Source organism: Mya arenaria, chromosome 1 (genome assembly GCF_026914265.1).
Source record: "Mya arenaria isolate MELC-2E11 chromosome 1, ASM2691426v1".
NCBI lineage: Eukaryota > Metazoa > Mollusca > Bivalvia > Myida > Myidae > Mya > Mya arenaria.
The window spans coordinates 49,567,550-49,586,336 of NC_069122.1; the positions used below are offsets into that span (position 1 = coordinate 49,567,550).

Below are 18,787 nucleotides of genomic sequence, written 5' to 3' on the forward strand. Positions count from 1 at the left end.
TTTTAATAATTCTTGGATGGGATAACCAACATTTTGATATTTTAAATTGACAACCTTTAACGGTCATTGATGAAGCGCCAAGTGGTGGAGTCTGATACCTTAACAAACATACATTTCGTGCGAGTTTTTCCGTCCGAAAATTAACTGTTATTAATGTAACTATATTCAGTGCGGTTTTCAAGGCTAATCTTGGAACCAAGGTAAAGCATGATGTTTTAAACCTATAAGTAAGTGAAATCCTTTATATTCTCCTGTTCATTTGTTTTAACCGGGTTTGTTGGCAGGCAGTCGTTGCTGTCTAGACATAGTACTGATAGTTTATTTCAAATTTACGTTAATTTCGCCATATCGTATGTTAAACGTTTTAGAACATGTGTAAAAAATCACAATATCAGACAGGACTTGAACATATTAACGTGATTTCTAAAGTTAAGGAAATGATTTTATGTAGCTCCCCTGTTTCATTGTATTTGTTAAAATCTTAACTAAGTCTCACAATATTTCAGAGAAACCTTTCCTATTTCTTTCAAAAAGGAAATAGCCAGACATAGATATGTTTTAACTATGACAGCATCATGTACTGATGTTTTCATATAATACCACGTATTGTCCACATCCAGAATGTCTCTGATGGAATAACCTATATAGAATGATACGAATACCCACGTACAATTGTGTACTCTGACGTCATTGTCTATGTTAACTTTCATTTGAGAACTGCGTTTAAGAAATTTATCGTTTATTACAAATATTATCCACAAGAGTGTTTGTCAACGGCAGAAATCTTGACGTTTCACTTTGTGTTTCATCACGTTGTGTGGGAGTCAAAATGACTTATCCCCGTTAGTTTTCTAAAACGACATTTTGGCTGAAAGATACTCGCTCATGTGATGGAACAAAAATAAGTTTTCCCGGTCATTCATCTTAACGTGCTAACGTTCACCTCCAACTCTTAAGGCATATGTGTAACTGGTAGTTTAACGAAACAAGTAACATGTACCTATTCGTGCTTTCTTTACCGTTTTTTTAACCCTGTCGGGGAGCATATGTGTTTCCAACAATATCCTGGTTTTAACTTGCTGTTTCATTTGCTGGACAGGTTAAACAGCACATGGGTCATATTTTATTGAAATGTTAATTTGAACGTTCATGTCATCAATTAACTGCACTAACTGTTTTTAAAACTAGTAAAGCTTGACTAAGTTAAATAAATTAACAATTACACCTTATTGCTCGCATATGCCTGCTGCAAATCTGGTTGCTGCTGGTTGTCGCATATTCCACGGGTCTTTTTCAACTTCTTGAAGAAAAAGGTTGTCGTTACATAACAATTCTCGGGGCTCCTTCGGAACGTTATTTACCCGAAACCGAAAAATGAAACGTAATATTAACGATAAAAAGAATCTTAACTAGCATTTGGTATTGTACACATAACCATTCCGTTCAAAAACTTGTATTGATAGACTACAAATTAGTGCTTAACTGCCCGATATGACCTAGAATTGATACAAGTTGCAGATAAGATAACTATCGAGAATTACCGATTGTGTATTCATAATGGTTGTCAAAACAAACACATAACTAAGGATTACATGTAATCCTCATACTATTGCATAGTCTTGGATTGTCTCCGAGAGAGTGGCACTATCGCAGCTTCATGTTTTTGGTTCATTTGATGGAGTAGTATATTGCATTCACATTGTGGAAATGTTGCTACAATAATGGTGGAACAGTGTTCAATTATACTAGTTGTTAACTGAAAACAAATGCGATTATTGCAAGGTACGTCATTAACATCTTACTAATTAGATAACACAGTTGAACAACAATCTTTATGTCTTTGTCGAAATAAATGCGCTGGCTTGGTAGGTACGTCAATAACATCTAACTTATTAGATAAAACAGTTGAACAAGAACATTTATGTCTTTGTCGAAATAAATGCGCTGGCTTGGTTTACTTGTGCATACTTTACAGTAGTTTCTTATAAATACATAAATGAATGAAGTCACGCTAATGGCTATGATAAAGGGAAACCAAAGGAATATATGGTCTGGATATTTTGAAACTCAAACACAACAAACGGAACAATAATACAACTGCGAGATTATATATGACAAAATGATACAAACGATTTATATATGTTATAGAAAGATATTATTAAATGGTTGTGGTAGCGGTTATGACTGTAATGTTATTGGTGGTGGTGGTTGTAGTGGTTGTAGTAGTTTTCAATATAAGGAATAACTCTGAAATACCAACAAAACAAGGCCAATATTTATGCGAAAAGGTACAGAAACAAGCTCAGTAGCAAAAAGTTTAAACATAAACCCGGTTTAATGGCACTGGGTAAACGCCAAAGACATAGAACATCAAATCACAAACAAAAAACATGGAAGAACAGCACAAAAATCCACAAGTAGCACAGTGCATACATACTATATATAAAACAACTAGGTATGTTAGTCAAGAATTGTTAGGTACCGCCAAACCGAAACCAAATCAAATTGCATAAATCGACAGTCTCGTTTCATGAAAACATTAAACAATATGTCGTTCAGACAGTTATAACAGCGTATTTACTCGCATATAATGAAATAGTGAAGCAATTTATATTGACTGTTCTTAGAACTATCTTGACAGAAACAGTAACACCAACGATTTATGGACCACTCATCTATTGATACCCCACTTAACGAAGTTCCATATTTTGGAAGAGCATTTCTCAGTTTCAGTTGCAATAAATATTTTATGAGTATTCCAAACTGTTGGACAGAACCTGTAACGCTGACACACGAATTTATGAAGTCAATTTGTGAAATATAGCAATTGACTAAAGAAGCTTTTGTCCGATATCATACATGACTTCTAACATACCAACAATTTCACCCTCGCCTGCTGTTGTTCTGATATCACACATGACTTCTAACATACCAACAATTTCACCCTCGCCTGCTGTTGTTCTGATATCATACATGACTTCTAACATACCAACAATTTCACCCTCGCCTGCTGTTGTTCTGATATCACACATGACTTCTAACATACCAACAATTTCACCCTCGCCTGCTGTTGTTCTGATATCACACATGACTTCTAACATACCAACAATTTCACCCTCGCCTGCTGTTGTTCTGATATCACACATGACTTCTAACATACCAACAATTTCACCCTCGCCTGCTGTTGTTCTGATATCATACATGACTTCTAACATACCAACAATTTCACCCTCGCCTGCTGTTGTTCTGATATCAAAAACTGGGCAAACATTGACGTTCAATTTACAACCTAAGATCTAGTTTATAAAATTTAATTATTGTTATCAAGTTATGTGTATATATTTATATATACTTCTTAGAGGCTTACTGTTGTGTTAGGTTGGGTTTTAATTTCTTAGTGTGACGGTATGTTAGGGCTTAGGTTAAGGTTTTTGACATAGTAAAATCTTCCATGATCATATATAACACTTTTCGCTTGACTTTGCACTATATCTAAAAATAATTAATTCCTCTGCATAATAATTAACAGGTTGGAGGGTTCAACTTAAATTTTCCGGACTACGTTTATCATGACCTTTGTTTACTTATATTGGAATGTTTTTTTTTTCTAATAAGCGTTTCCATATTTATCAAACTGATAAAAGAATTGTTCAACATTTATTGAGGATTCCATCATAACATATGTCCATTGCCACAATGGAACTTAGGTCTGGATTCTGTTTAAACCGACTACTATATATATTCAACGGCAAGTATTTTGTATATTACTCCAGAATAACTCACCATGTGTACTCTTCTACCAAGTAGTGAACATGGCCAAGTCAGTTGTTCACTTAAAACCTAAATGTATTGTTCTTTTTTATTCTAGCATTGTGAATATTTAAACTAATTAGATGAGTGAATTTATGGAGAGTTACGTATGAATGGTATTCATAGTCCTTTGGGATCAATGCTTGTTTAAAAAACACGTAATTCAAAGGGCAATACTTGACATGTATAAAGCGCATCTCTTACTGCTGAAATTACAATTACAATATGCACTGCAGCTGTTTCCATGCAACACCTTGAATGACTAGGACAAACAGACATCTGAGACGAAAGTTCCTTTTTGCATGTAATTTATACCGAAAAAAATAACTCGACAGTGATACATTGTAGAATCAAATTAAGATATTAAATGATGTTTATGCTATCGCATTTTCAACGAATACACACAACATGTTCTGCACGTATACGTACAACACATGTGAAATAATTTGTTTATCAAAATTAATATCAATGTATGAGTAACTTCCTTTTATAAATTGTGTACGTAACAAATAAATGTGTCCCAAAAATATATTATTTTCCAGTAAAGTGGTGCTTACGTATGTGTTTGCATGACAGTTCATTAACATTGTAGTTTACTCATTCCAACGTGTCACTGTATTATTTCCTATTGCCTCGACTTAATACAAGAAAGGTGCGTCTAAAACAACGATGAATATATTACAATAGCAATCACGAAATGTTTCCTGTCTATTGTTAATGCATATATTCCAAGAAGAATTAGTCCCGACGTTTAACAGTAATTTCTCCTACTTGTAACAACGTGCTGTGTTATTCCATGCCTAACACCTTCTTGCTTGATAACGAGAAAATATTTTGGGGTATCTATCATACATGCGTGGCTGCGCTTCAGTTCTTTTTACTATTTATGATAACATTGTGTTAATATGCGGAACACTTCAGAACTTAAGAAGGTGTGACTCTAAAACTTTTATGTTTTTCCCTGATAACAAAGGTGAAAATAATAATAATAATAATAATAATAATAATAATAATAATAATAATAATAATAATAATAATAATAATTATAATAATATTTGATATAAATCAGTATTATTTTCTTCTGCTTCATTTTCTCCTTATTTTGTGCATCAGTGTTGTTTCCCTGAAAACTGAATAACTTTGATAGTGTACATGCCTTAAGTGCATTGTGTATATTTATTATGAGAAACTATAACTGCTTTCCATTTTCTTTACGATCTTGAAATGCCTCAGTGGCTCAATCATCTCTCTCTTTAAATGCGTCTTGCGCAAAAAACAGAGAGACTTGGTTGTTTTTCACTGTTTCTGCTGTTTGACACAAATTAGATTATGCCAATAATGTTAATGTTAAAAGGCAGACAGCTTCTCTGATCTTAAGTTTACAGTTCAGCATATCGAGGGGTGAAAGCGAAAAGGTTCTATCTGCTTCTTTATTTAATGTCACTTAGAACCTTTTCGCATTCACCCCTCGATATGGTTTAAAGCAACACAGGGAATGCTTGCATGCTTCTCCTCTTTTAAGTTTACGGTTCAAAAATAGTGTTGCTGTTTAATAAATAGCTGTTAAAAGCAATAAAGCAAACATGTGTATGCTTGCATGCATCTCTACTTTTTAGTTTACAGTTCAATATATGTGTTTGATTTTTGACACATAGCTGTTTATGGCGAACAAGGTTAAAAGTTAACATTTTTCTATCTTACATTTACAATTCAGAATCCACTGAGAAATAATCTTGTTAAAAGGAAATTGGTTCGTGTTCGATCGTCATCAAATAACGAATTAAAACAATGGCGTGTTTTGATAACCAGTAATGGCATGTAAAGAGTCAGTTTAATCTGTTTATAATGAGGATGAAATGCCAATCAGCCGTTTGATGACTCGATGCGTAGTATTGTTATTCCATTGTTAAACAAATGTTAACCGTGCAGTTGTAAATTAAGTGTAAAGGAGTAAAGGTTCTACTTTCTACGGAAGATCGTGTAGCTAGAATAACATTGATCAAAATTAGAGAAGTTTAAAGGAAACGTAATAATATATACGATTGTGTTGTCTCATGCATCCTAAAAATTAGGAGAACAATACGTCAATTTTGTCTTTTAAAACACGATGGTAGGACCGTGTGGCCGAGCTCTCTACAACAGCCCTGAATCCAGTGACGGCTTTTCTTGGCAAACGTTTTTGATTTGGTTCGCCGCTTGTAGTGTATGCGTTGCGATACAACATGGATACCCAATGAAATAGTTATCTTATGTTAACCTTAATTAAACCCTGGACATGTAAAACTCCAAGTGGGTCCATCTCTGTATTGTTTCTGGTTGATGATTACCCTAGTTAAAATCAGTGAGTTGGCAAACTGATTCCTTTCCGATGTACTTTTCCTCTTCATGTATTTGTCTCAGCCCTTTTACTCAACAAACGACAAGAATTACTTGATAAAAACTGTTGATGTTTCTGTCTTCCATGTACCACCTAATCACTCAACTTAACTTATATCTATTGTTAGTCTACAACACTGTTGCATATTGTTCAATTTCCTGGTAAGAGAGCGGTAGCATGCTTGCCAATTCCTGGTTCGTTTAGCAGAAACGTTACAACTTCAACTAACCAGTGAATCTTTTCCACAATGTATAAGGTGTTTTAGATTTTAACTTTGTTTTATGTCCTAAAGTTGGTCAAATGCTCAAATCGGATAAAATTATAATGAGCTATGAGATTGTTATTGTTATGTTATCTAAGTTCTTGAATGCAAGTCGTTTCGTCCAAGCTGTAATTGAATTCTTATATAAGACTTATCAACATTGTATTCGGTCAATGGTCTGTAGCTTAGCATTTTTATTTTGAAGATATAGGGACAATAACTACACCAGCTGTTTGTGCTCATTTTCAAGCTTATCTAGTTTCCATCAGCATTATCAGGACTTATAGTAGCCAATGAAAGATATATTTAAATCATAACTTGGTCTCGGCAAAAATGTTTTTTTTTATATTGTTTACAACTATTCCGTTGCATTATCATTAATGGGCAGGCCAAGTTGATACACTTTGCAACAAATGGTAACCAGCCTTTTTATCGTGAAACACACAAATCACGACGTCACTTAGAATGTTACTCTTACAATGTTTAACAACACGGGTTTCTACCAAGGAGACAAACTTGGTATTAGTGTATAAACCAGATAAATATATGTACACAAGTTTGATAGTAAATTTGTGCTACAAAATGTTTACTGTTCGTTAAATAAATTGGATAATCAACCTTTTAATATTCTTGATAGACAACTATAACCAATCGTTGATGAAGCTCCAATTCGGTGTAGTCTGATAACATAACATACATGCATTTTGTGCGGGTGTTTCTGTGCGAAAACTAACTTATATTATTGTCATTATTTACAGTGCGGTATTTAAGGCCAATGTTGTTTTATAAAGAAAATCAAGGTCAATAAAGATGTTTTTAACCTAAGTGAAATCCTTTATATTTCCCTGTACACCTGTTTTACCCGGGTTTTTTGGCAGACACTCTTTGCTGTCTAGACATAGGACTGGTAGTTTTCGAATACGTTAAATTTGCCATATCATATGTTTTATGTTTTAAAACATGTGTAAAAATCTCATTATCAGACAGGACTTGAACATATTAACGTGCTTTTCTAAAGTAAAAAAAAAGTTTTTTTATATAGCACTCCTGTTTTATTGTATTGGTTAAGATATAACCTGAGTCTCAATATATTTCAGGAAAACCTTTTCTGTCTCTTTCAAAAAAGGAAATGGCCAGACATAGATATAACTTAACTATGACAGCTTTATGTACTGATGTTTGCATATAATACCATGCATTGTGCACATCCAGAATGTCTCTGGTGGGTTAACTTATATAGAAGGAAACAAATACCCTCGTAAAATTGTGCTCTCTGACGTCATTGTCTATGTTCACTTTCATTTGAGAACTATGTTTAAGAAATATATATTTTATTTCAAATATTGTCCACTGAAGATTGAGTGTCCACGGGAGAAAGCTTAGGCACTTTGTGTTTTAGAACGTAGTGTGGGAGTCAAAATGACTTATCTCCGTTTCTTTCCGACAAACGGAAAGTAAAGATAATTGCCCTCGGGCTAAAGCCCTCGGCCAATTATTCTTTCCACTGGGGCAATTATCAACCAAAAGCCATGGTCAACCATTATTGTATAAATTATACACTTGACGTGTAGGATAAGTGTTATGAGTGTATTATAGTACTTTATATATCAGTTTACCTAATAACTAATATGTTTGCATATTATAAACAGTATTATTAAGTGGTAGTGGTAGTGGTCGTTGTGATAGTGGAAGTGGTAGTTGTAGTAGTAGTAGTTTTCAATGTGAATAACAACACTGAAATGTCTTCATACATAATTATACTTTTAAGATTCCGTTTAATAGACGAATAAAATTCAAATAACATAAATCAACGTGCACATTTGATAATCATTTTAACCATACTTCGAACAGACAGTAATAACAGTTATATTACTCTCAGCCATTTAAAGAGTCAATAAGCAAGATATGTATTTATGTTCTTAGAAATATCTTCCTCTCATCTTTCTTCATAGTAGTAGTTAGTAGTAGTTGTAGTAGTTGTAGAAGTAGTAGCAGTAGTACTAGTAGAAGTAGTAGTAGTAGTAGTAGTAGTAGTAGTAGTAGTAGTAGTAGTAGTAGTAGTAGTAGTAGTAGTAGTAGTAGTAGTTAGTAGTAGTAGTAGTAGTAGTAGTAGTAGTAGTAGTAGTAGTAGTAGTAGGAGTAGTAGTAGTAGTAGTAGTAGTAGTAGTAGTAGTAGTAGTAGTAGTAGTAGTAGAAGTAATAGTAATAATAGTAGTAGTAGTAGTAGTAGTAGTAGTAGTAGTAGTAGTAGTAGTAGTAGTAGAAGTAGTAGTAGTAGTAGTAGTAGTAGTAGTAGTAGTAGTAGTTGTAGTAGAAGAAGTAGTAGTAGTTGTAGTAGTAGTAGTAGTAGTAGTAGTAGTAGTAGTAGTAGTAGTAGTAGTAGTAGTAGTAGTAGTAGTAGTAGTAGTAGTAGTAATATTTGAAGCAGTGGCGGCAGATTCACCAGCAGCAGGAGACGTATTGATTGTGGTTGTGAAAGCAATAGCGCCAGTTGCAGCAGCAGCAGCCACAGCAGGAGCACACATTTCTTTTTTTTATATGTACTGAATGAAATACGTGTTTAAATCAGTAACATAGCATTTCCAGCTTTGACGACAACTTATAGTACAATTTAACTGTAGTGACAGGCGCATAAATGCTGTGCAAAAATCGTAGATTGATTGCAAAATTGTAGCTTCTAGGTGTGCAGTATGTAATCAATAATCTAGTTGTCTGAATTTTAAGTTTTCCTACTCAATTCTCATAGATATATTGGAATGATTTATAGCCTTTTTTCGTAAGATTTATACTTTGAAGTATGTCCTCATTTTTAATGAGAAATGAGATAGTTTATGTGCCATTATTAACCTTGATTTCCTTATTAACAACATTTGCCTTTGATACCTTATTGTATTTAATAAGATTAGTATATGTTAGTTTTCGCTCGGAAACCCTCGCACGATGTCAGTTAAAATATCAGACTACACAACTTTCAGCTTCATCAATGATCGGTTACCGTGAAGGTTATCTATTAAGACAATCGAAAAAATGGTTATCCAATTTATATAACGAACAATGAATATTTACTCACTTTTTGAATCACAAAAATATCATCAAACTTGTGCACATATATCTATCCTACATATACAATATGGTAGTTTATTTTACCGGATATGACAAAAGCGAGTTTATCTCCTTGAAACCCGTGTTGTTAATATTGTAGGATCTAACATTTTTATTTTGGGGCTTTGACCAACAACTGTTTGGGTGAGTTGCGGACGTCATTCACTAGATAACTCTCGTCTGCAGTTTACTGGTGTTTATAACCTCATCATTACTTGTGTGTGTTCGCGACAAAAAGGCTGATTACCATTTGTTGTAAATAGTATAAACTAAGCATGACCATTAAAGCTAATGCAACTGATTAGTTCTAAAAAAGTGAAAACATTTATGTCATGCCCAAATGATGTTTTAAAGAGATCGTTCACGAGTTTTATATGCGCATCGTTTGTTTTACACTGATGTCTGGACTTGGACAGATAGAATAGTTCAAAAACGTTTTGTTTTACATATCATATGTTTGAGAAAATAAATAAACATTATCAGACAGGACTTGAACATATTAACTGCTTTTTGAAACTTAAAGAAACGTTTTTATGTAGCACTTCTGTTTGAATGTGTGAGTTAAGGTATAAACTGAGTTTAAGTATATTTCAGGGGAACCATTCCTGTTCCTTTTTAAATGGAAAAAGCCAGACATACGAAATACGACGTAACACTGGCAGCTTTATGTACTGTATATTTCATTCAGACTGTCCTAAATGGAATAGTGCATATAAAATGATACAAATACCCTCGTAAACTAGTGCACACCGACGTCATTGTTTATGCATTTGTGCATTTCAGTTAGTGTTTTATTACGAAGTGTGGGGGTTCAAATGACTTATCACCTTTTGTTGCAAAAAAACACGACGTTTTGGCTTAATAATATTATTACCTTTCGAAATTTGTTTTATCTAATGCGCCAGAATTGGTCGGTAGATCGGTCGGTACATCGGTAGACCAAAGCTTGCCCGAGTAATATCTCAACAGTGCCTGGACGTATGGTCATCACAAGGTTAGGCCTGACAAGTAGAGGATCCCTTTTGATTTGAGGCGTCATCGAGTCAAAGGTCATGGTCACAGAGACCTTAAATGGTAAACGGATTTTAAAAATTGTCCGAGTGATAACTCATCAATGCATCGGCCTATGGTCATCAAACATAAAATCGAGGCTGGGCCTGACAAGTAAATGATTCCTATTGATTGTATGGGTCATTAAGTCAAAGGTCAGGGTCACAGTGACCTTGAATGATAAAAAGTTGTCCGTGTTATAACCCGAAAATGCCTGCACTCAAGGCCCCAAATATTGACTTGGAGGTTGGGCCTGACCAAGAGATGACCCCATTTGATTTGTGGGTCATCGGGCCGAAGGTCAAGGAAACAGTGACCTTGAACGATAAAAGGTTGTCCGAGTGATAACTTGACAATGCCTGCACCCATGGCTCTCAAACTTGCCATGGAGGCCGGGCTTGACCAGTAAATGACCCCTATTAATTTAAGGAGTCAAACGTTAAGGTCACAGTGACCTTGAGTGCGAGAACGTTGTTCGAGTGATAACTCGACAATGCCTGCACACATGGCCCTCAAACTTGACTTTGGAGTTGGGCCTGACCTGTAGATGAACATAATTGATTTTAGGGGTCATCGGATCAAAGGTTAAGGTCAGAGTGACCTTGAACGCAAAAAGCTTGCCTGTGTGATAACTTGACAATGACTGCACCCATGGCCCTCAAACATTACATTTAGGTTTTGGGTGACTAGCTGATGACCCCTATGGATTTTGAGGTCATAGAGTCACAGGTCATGGTCATAACTCATATTCATCATTAAATTTCATCATATTTACTTATTCTCTGCAAATACCAGTCATAATCTGAACATGATTCAAAACTGTACCTTCTGTACTCAGAGTTTGAATGGCCACAATCTTATAACTGCCTCAAAGGCACCCAATGTCAATGACAGATCAGCTGTCATTTCATTCCATGCATATTTAATTCAATTGTCAAAATAATCCTGACAACATGGCTTTCAATGGGGAGGGTGGCATAATGCTTGACAAACATCTCTTCTTTTGAGCTAATTTGGCCAATACTTAATACGGCCTAAAGATAGTTGACAAAAGAAAATTGTTTACAATCTTTACAGTTTGTTATGCCTTTGGATTTAAACGGCAACTTATAACTTTTCTTCGTAATTGTTATTCAACCTGCGACAATACAAAAGATGTATTCATAACTTGTTGTCAGTGCAAACACATATCCTCAGTTTTACATTCAATCGGTTAGCTATTGTGTATTATTGGATTTTCTTCCAAGAGAGCGGCTCTATCTAGGCTTGCATCTTTTTTGTTCATTTGATAGAACAGTGCATTGCAGTCACGCTGTGGAAATATTACGACGATCATTGTGGAACAGTGTTCAATTATACAAGTTCTTAATTGAAAACAAATGTGATAATTGCAAGGTACGACATTGACATCTAACTTATTAGATATTACCACTGAACAACAATCTTTATGACTTTGTCGAATTGTATGCGCTGGCTTGGTTTACTTGTGTAATCTTTAATGTAATTGAAAGAAGTCAAGTTATTGGCAATAGTGAAGGGGTACCATAGACATATGAGATCCGGACATGTTAATATTTCAACACAACAACAGGATCAACAATACAACGGCAAGATAACAGATGACAAAATGGTACACACAACACTTAAAGTGTAAAATAGTTGCTGTAAGTGCATCGTTTTTCAAGATATATTAAAACTCAGTTTATTTAATAAATACTATTTATAAAAGTTATAAAGAACATTTGTAAATGGTAGTTGGTAGTGGTAGTAGTAGTTTTCCATGTAAGAATAACACTGAAATAATTACAAACCAGAATATTAATAGTTCGTTTAAAAGGGGAATAGAAACCAGACAGCATCAATCGACAGTCTCTTTTCTTAACGACATGCTTCAATATTTCGTTTAGACAGTCATAACAGTGTATTTACTTGCAGACATTGAAATAATCATAAAGCAATATATTAACTATTCTTTGAAGTATGACAGAAACAGTAACACCAAGGATTTATTTACGCGTATGAACGTAGAGGGTCGTCAATAAACAAGATATTAACTGTTCCAAGAAGTATTCTGGCTAAAACCACTCATCTATTGATACGAAACTTAATAAAGTTTCATATTTTGGCAAAGCGTTTCTCAATTTCAGTTGTAGTATATTATGAGTATTCCGAACTGTTTGACGCTGAATCATGAATTGATGAAGTCATTTTTTTTAATCTAGCAATTGACTGAAGAAGGCTTCTCCTATGTGATACCACTTCTTACATACAAACAATTGCACCCTCGCCTGTTGTTGTTCTAATATCAAAGACTGGGCAAACATTAACATTTAATTCGCAGCCTAAGATCTAGTTTATACCGTTTAGTTATTTGTATCACTTCTGCTTAAATGCCCGGTATGACCTCAAAATACGATAACAAGTGCACATACGTAATTAATGCAAATCGCTAAGTATGTAACTATCGAGTATGACCTTTTATGGTAAAAATCGTACAACAACGTTATTAACCAAACTAACATAGCTTCATATGATTTTTTTGTAATTGTTGTTCAACCTGTGATAAAACAAACGATGTTTTCATAATGGTTGTCAATACAAACGCATAACCTTAGGAGTACATGTAATCCTCGTACTATTGCATGTTATTGGATTTTCTCCAGAGAGTGGCACTATCTCGGCTTGCATCTTTTTGCTTTTTTGATAGAATAGTTTATTGCATTCACGCTGTGTAAATGTTACGACAATAATGGTAGTACAGTGTTTAATTATATAAGTTGTTAATTGAAAACAAATGTGATTCTTGAAAGGTACGTAATTAACATCATACTTATTAGATAACACAGCTCCAAATCAATCTTTATGTCTTTGTCGAAATGTTTGCGCTGGCTTGGTTAACATGTATATACCTCACAGCTATTGAATTTCTAATGAATGTATAAATATATGCGGTCAGCGATGAATGGAGTCTTGCTTATCACAATAGGTTTATATATATGTATACATATATATATATATACAACATATGACATGGCGTGGTACCTGCTATGTTACTGATAGCACAACACTTGAAATGTTACATAATTGTTTTAAGTGCATAATTTATCAAAATCAGTTTATTTAATAAATACTTCATACTTGTAACGAATTTTATTATTATTCAGTGGCAGTGGTGGTTGTTGTTTTAGTGGAGGTAGTGGAATGGTAGTGGTAGTTTTCAAAGTAAGGATTAACACTGAAAAACCTACAAAACATGACCGGAATCTTGTTTATCCGTTTTACAGACGAATAATAATCAAAAACATAAATAAACAAAAATAGCAGGCTCTTTTATTTATAAACATCGAACGATTTTTCGTAAAGACAGTAATAACAGTTTATTTACTCGCAGACATGCAATGATACATTATGCGAAACATTAACTGTCCTTAGCAGCGTCTTGGCTGCACAAGTAAGACAGCCATAACGAATTATTTTAGCGAAGACAAATAAAAGGTCAATTCACAGAATATTATTCGTTCAAAGCAGTTTTCTAGGAAAAAAGTAAGGACCACTCAACAATTGATACGACACTTAATAAAATTAAATATTTTGACAAAGCGTTTCTCAGTTTTAGTTGTTATAAATATTTAATGAGTATTCCAAAATGTTGTACTGAGAAACATTAACGCTGATCCATAAACAAAATATGGTTGAATCAAATAGTGACTTACATCTGTTTAGCTTAGACGAAATTAATGTAACTCAATTGCATAACTAATGGTAGCCAAACAGTATTAAAACTTGCTACCGACGCAGCTTAAATAGTTCTTTTTAATTATCAAATTCTGGCCTATTCCTGTAGTTTTCATTTTGTTACTTGTTATTGACAATATAATTGTTGAAACTTAAAACAGCGCACTATTGTTAAGTATGTGGTAAAGAAATGGACTAAAACAGTTTGTGAAAATGAAATCTAGATCTAATGTTTGACCGAATAAGCTTATTTATCATCTTTTGTTGTCCGGTAAGCGCAGTTAAAACTCACTCGTTTCACACTAAGGCGACCCAAGTTATATTCCCAACATGGGCGCATGTGACTTAGGTTTGTGGTCAACACGCCTAAAGTGTTTCCTCCGGGTACTCCGGTCAACAACAACGCAAGTCTACACTTTCATGATATATCGTGCTACAAGGGTGATAAATATAATGTTGTGGTATCTTTTTTTCACAATAGTTATAAAATAAATACGTTTTAAATACATTAAGCTTATTTTCCGATATCAACTCAACATCCTTTTTCAACCGAAATAAAAGCTCTGAAAGCTTTGAAAGGCAATAGGTGAAAAAGACGTGATTTTTCTTTTTTTACAATTCTGTTGACAGGCAAACTTTTTCGATCCCAGTACATATGTTAAGCGGCTTCAAACTGTAACCGCTAAGAGCCTGTCATTGCTCAAAATAGATTATGTTAGTTTGGATTTACTTTAAGCAATAAGCTGGATTCGTAACAGTAACTAATAAGCCTATATGTTTAATGCTGTTTCAAAATTAATTAAAAGAAAACCGGTATTGGCTAGGGACATGTTGACCTTTAGTAATGTATGACTTTAAGGGTCTTTAAGACACCACATGTCAATTTTCTCGTAATTATCTATTCCCCTCGGTTCCTGATCTAAATTTATTTAACATTATTGCTTGCTTTTAAATTCACATTAACGTTCTAATCTTATAAACTTATTTGAATAAAGTGTGTTCGCATTATTCTCAATCCATTCATTTTGTTACCTCGGCGCACAATTTCTTTAAACATATCATGTAAAAAAAGTAAATCTGACATACTCGATTACAATTGAATGTACGAAAGTATATAGACCTACGTCCTATGCCTTAAAGTACCATGCCATCGCTTTTTGTGGAACACATTGTAGCTCCGATATGAAATGCTGGGCTAAAATGTACATTCGATTTGTCACCTAAAGATCTTGTTAAGCCTCTCAGATTTCAGTATTATTTGATATACTTTTTTTTAGTTTTAATGATGGGTAAGGATGGGTTATAGCAACTTAGGGTGAGGGTAAGTAAGGTCTTTTGTTAAGGTTATAAGCATAACAAACATTCCCCGATCACATGTAACTTTTTTCTGACTAAGCAATGAATCTTAATTAAATTCCTATATGGAATAATTGTTAAATACACATTGGAAGGTTCAACTCATAAATGATATTTTCCAGATAACAATAATTTTGACCTTTGTTTCTTGAAACTGCCAAATTATGTTTCAGTTATAAGCGTTGCCATATAAATGAAACTGAGCCAAAAAGTGTTCATCATATTTTAGGAATTCCATCACAAAACATATCCATAGTCTAAATGGAAATTCTTTCTGGTTTTTGTTGAAACCGACTGTTATATCCGTCGACAAAAAAATACTCAGTAGCACGCAATCTGTGTATTGTGCTGGCAAAATATCAGTATGGGTATTCTCCAACCAAGTCAGTTGTTCACGTTGAGCTTAAATGTTTAGTTATTTTTATTTAAGCAATGGGAATAATAAAACAGTTGTTTTGAGGAATGGAGAGTGACGTATGAACGGTTTCATAGTCCACTGGGCTCCAGGTCAATGATTTCAATGCCAATACTTATGTTAAAAACTACAGAAACAAGCTTAGCAGCCAAAAAAATAAACATAAATCCCATTTAATGGCACTGGGTAAACGCCAAAGACCTAGAACACACACACAACGAATCACAAACAAGAAACATTGAACAACAGCACAAAACTCCACAAACAGCACATTGCAGATATACAATATAAATACGAGGTATGTTTATCAAGGTTTGTTAGCGACCGCCTTGGAACGGTCAGTAAAATGTAAACTTGACAAGTGTAAGGGGCCTTTCTAACGATTTGAATTGCAGTGACAACGAGCACTGCAGCTTTCCTCCCCTTAACACATTCAATGACTAGGATAATCAGAAGTCTGAGACGAAGGTACGTATTTTGCTGTGCTTTTTACCGAACAGTTTGACATGAGAGTGATACACTGTACAATCTAGCTTACATGTTAAATGAGCTAATGCTATAGGATAGTCCATAAGCCATTTTCAACAAATACACAATATGTACTGCACATTTAAGAACATCTTAAGTGCAAGTATGAGACCTTTAAATGAATATTAATGTCATTTTTGTAACAAGTGTACGTAACATATAAATATATTCCCAAAATGAATACTTTTCCAGTAAAATATTACGGACATTGAAGCATACACATAATTATATTCATTTCAACTTGGCACTGCTCATTTTCTATTGCCTCGTCTAAATGTAAGATAAGTGTGTCTAGAACAACTATGAATATATAACAATAGTAGTCCCGTAACTTGTTCTGTCTATTATTAATGCATTCCTTCCAAGAAGACAATAAGTCTTGACATTTAATATGAGTAATTTCTCTTTTTTGTAACTACGTGCTGTGTTTTCCCCTGCCTTACGCCTTGTTGCTTGACTTTCAGAAATAATTTTGGGGTATCTTTTATACACGTATGGCTGCACTACAGTTCTTTTTACTAATTATATCAATGAAATGTTAATATGGATAACATCTTAAGAAGAGCGTGTGTTTCTTGAAAATATTGACGTTTGATTCTGACGGCGGAAGTAATATGATATGATTATAATAATAATAATAATAATAATATACTGTTATCATATTATAATCATTAGTAGTAGTAGTAGTAGTAGTAGTAGAAGTAGTAGTAGTAGTAGTAGTAGTAGTAGTAGTAGTAGTAGTAGTAGTAGTAGTAGTAGTAGTAGCAGCAGCAGCAGCAGCAGCAGCAGCATCAGCTGCAGCAGCAGCATTACTAGTACTAGTGCTAGTAGTATTTTTAGTTTCATTGAATGTGATACATGTATTACAGCTTGTTTTTATCGCATATATTGCAGTTTAATCGTTCACTTAATAGTAATTCTGATATCACACATGACTTCTAACATACCAACAATTTCACCCTCGCCTGCTGTTGTTCTGATATCACACATGACTTCTAACATACCAACAATTTCACCCTCGCCTGCTGTTGTTCTGATATCATACATGACTTCTAACATACCAACAATTTCACCCTCGCCTGCTGTTGTTTTGATATCATACATGACTTCTAACATACCAACAATTTCACCCTCGCCTGCTGTTGTTCTGATATCACACATGACTTCTAACATACCAACAATTTCACCCTCGCCTGCTGTTGTTCTGATATCACACATGACTTCTAACATACCAACAATTTCACCCTCGTCTGCTGCTGTTCTGACATCATACATGACTTCTAACATACCAACAATTTCACCCTCGCCTGCTGTTGTTCTGATATCAAAAACTGGGCAAACATTGACATTCAATTTACAACCTAAGATCTAGTTTATATAATTTAATTATTGTTATCAAGTTATGTGTATATATATATACTTCTTAGAGGCTTACTGTTGTGTTAGGTTGGGTTTTAATTTCTTAGTGTGACGGTATGTTAGGGCTCAGGTTAAGGTTTTTGACATAGTAAAATCTTCCATGCTCATATATAACACTTTTCGCTTGACTTTGCACTATATCTAAAAATAATTAATTCCTCTGCATAATAATTAACAGGTTGGAGGGTTCAACTTAAATTTTCCGGACTACATTTATCATGACCTTTGTTTACTTATATTGGAATGTTTTTTTCTAATAAGCGTTTCCATATTTATCAAACTGATAAAAGAATTGTTCAACATTTATTGAGGATTCCATCATAACATATGTCCATTGCCACAATGGAACTTAGGTCTGGATTCTGTTTAAACCGACTACTATTATATTCAACAGCAAGTATTTTGTATATTACTCCAGAATAACTCACCATGTGTACTCTTCTACCAAGTAGTGAACATGGCCAAGTCAGTTGTTCACTTAAAACCTAAATTTATTGTTCTTTTTTATTCTAGCATTGTGAATATTTAAACTAATTAGATGAGTGAATTTATGGAGAGTTACGTATGAATGGTATTCATAGTCCTTTGGGATCAATGCTTGTTTAAAAAACACATAATTCAAAGGGTAATACTTGACAAGTATAAAGCGTATCTCTTACTGCTAAAATTACAATTACAATATGCACTGCAGCTGTTTCCATGCAACACCTTGAATGACTAGGACAAACAGACA

General features: G+C 34.0%; 1 long non-coding RNA gene across 1 annotated transcript in view; it reads left to right on the top strand.

The window, feature by feature from the left end:
- Window positions 1-11,903: 11,903 nt before the first annotated feature.
- Window positions 11,904-18,787, top strand: part of LOC128240573 (uncharacterized) — a 40,128-nt gene continuing 33,244 nt past the window's right edge. The window contains exon 1 of the long non-coding RNA XR_008262200.1: window positions 11,904-12,265. This is a non-coding gene — a long non-coding RNA (uncharacterized LOC128240573). The remainder of the gene's footprint in view (window positions 12,266-18,787) is intronic.